Below are 2,405 nucleotides of genomic sequence, written 5' to 3'. Positions count from 1 at the left end.
TGTCCTGCCAGTCAGAGGTAGGGGTGTGTAACCGAAAAAGCCAGTCGAAGAAACTCTCTGAGGCTCAATTTTGGAGTTTTAGAAAGCAGGCATTCTTTATTGCAGCGCTGGATGCATGGGGGATCGTTCTGCCTATCGTGCATACCGTTACCTACAGCAAGGCAAGCTTATATTGTTCTAATCGTATACTTATTTATGTTATCCTTGACATAGTGTCCGCCCTTTGGGCATGCGCAGTGTGGCTCATCTCTTTTTCCTAGTTAGCTGACCTCGGCAGGTTTTAATGGCTGGATGCACCAATGTCTGTCCCAACGGCAGGTGGGGGACAGGGCTCTGCCCTTCGTGAGACCCCCAGCCCCTGGAGTGGTGGCTGGAAGATGGGTAGGTCAAAGGACCCTGATGGGAGCCCTGCAGGGCCTCATCCATTGGACCGACAGGCACCTTCCCTTGTCACACAGAGCATCTCATGGGCTGGAAAAGGGATGCTCTGGAGAGTTTCTGGCAAATCTCTGGAGAAAAGCTTCTTCCCGCCCCTCTCCCAGGGGCTTTCTCGGTTCTGGTGCCCTTCCCAAGGACAGCCCCACAGGTGGGTGCAGCCAGCATGGCAGGAAAGAACAGGCAGCAGCCACAGCGGTCAGCACGGCGGGAAAGCCAAGGATAAAGCCTTATCACCCAAGTGTGATAAAGCCTTAATAACCAAGCGTGCTGCTCCTCGGACAGGAGTATTCCTGCCTAAGCTCACCACACATTGCATTTCCCTGTGGCTTTCGGCAGGATATGAATGGCTCTTCAGTGCCGGTGGTCGCTCCCCTCTTTCAGTGAAAATAGCAGATTTTCTTCCTGTTGGACCCGCCTCAGTTCCAGTCTCTTGGGGGTTGAAAGCTGGCACAGCATGGGTGCCAGAGACGTTCCCACAGCTTGGCTGGCGTCCACAAGGAGGAGTCTGTCTTTAGCCACGATGGTCATTTCCAGGGAAAACAGCTTGTGGTATTGACCAGGACCCTACGCGGACAACAGAAGAGCAAGGATGCGGCCGTTTGCCACAAGTCCAGTGGAGCAGGCTGCTCAAACACAGCCCACGGTGACTTTCTGTGCCGCTGGGCCTGTGGGGACAAAGGATTAAGCCTGAATTACCTGCATGAAATAGAGCTATTGCTAGCCTCGTGCAACGGCACCCAGGAGCTGGTCCTGAAAACCACCAATCCAGGACACAGAAAGCTTTTAACCGCTGTGGCTATTCTGGAATAGACTGTGCCGTGTGCATCCATTTCTATTAACAACCCTTCTCCTGCAGCCGCAAAGGAGTTTGAGAGCTTGCTTATGGCTAAAGGGGGTTGGTGACCTGGGACGGTGGCTGAGGCTTGGGGCTTGCATTGCCTGTGACCAGCTATGAGCACAGAGTGACAGAGGAAAGACTTTCCCTGGGGAAGAGGCACCAGGGAGTGGCTGAGGTGGAGGAAAGCTTCGCCCCGGTTTTGGCTGTAGGTGGAAAGCTCTGGATCAGCACGAAATTCTACGTCTCCTCTAGCATGGCACAGGTACCGAGTCTTCTGTTGGTACCAAGTAGAGGCAGAATGTAAGGCAAAGTGGCTCATCGAATGGGAATGATCTAGGGAAATTTACTTGGCTATTAAAAGCCCCATTGCTCCAGAAGTTGAATCTTTTTTCTCTAGTCCTTTTTTTTTTTGGAAGGGGGTGGCGGGAGGGGCATGGATAATTTATCTTCATACCTACAAAACCACGCATTGTAGCAGTCAAGATGGAATACGCCTTTCTCACGTACCTTTTCTTTTTTGAACACGGTGAGTTCAATCTGCTGATCAATAGCCCACTGCGTTCAATAGACGCCTTGGATTTCTATCCTTCGGCTCAAGAGCTAGACACAACCTTCTGTCGTTGGTGTTAGCACAATTAATGCAGATAATCTGCTATCTTCTCCCTAATAATCTAGGCTACATACTACCTAACAATCTATGTGAGAGTACAACCTGATCCAGTGTTACACGCAACATCAGCACTGTGAAGAGCTGTGACATTCAAATGAAAAAGGAGACATTTTGAACACCTTGTAATAGCTTGCAGGAATACAAAGGGGAAGCACTGTGTAAATAATACCCAAACCAATATGGATTTTTCCCCTAAATTTCTGAACCTCCTGTGACAAGTGATGGCCTATCAAAGTGCATGTCTGCCCCCCCCTGCGCTGCACCACGTGGGATCTGTTCACATTCCCTGGTCTGGGAGATGGGGCAGAGCGGACCCTCCGGCAGCTTGCAGCTTGTGGCACAGAAGCGGGAGGAGAGGCTCATGCGCCGGAGGGTCCTGCTGTCAACCTGGAGGATCTTGACAGGCTGGAGAAAGGGGCTGACAGGAACCTCCTGTAGTTCCCCAAGGGGAAGAGCAAA

The sequence above is a fragment of the Buteo buteo genome, unplaced genomic scaffold (assembly GCF_964188355.1).
Source record: "Buteo buteo unplaced genomic scaffold, bButBut1.hap1.1 HAP1_SCAFFOLD_58, whole genome shotgun sequence".
Classification (NCBI taxonomy): Eukaryota; Metazoa; Chordata; class Aves; order Accipitriformes; family Accipitridae; genus Buteo; species Buteo buteo.
This window is presented reverse-complemented; position numbering follows the sequence as displayed.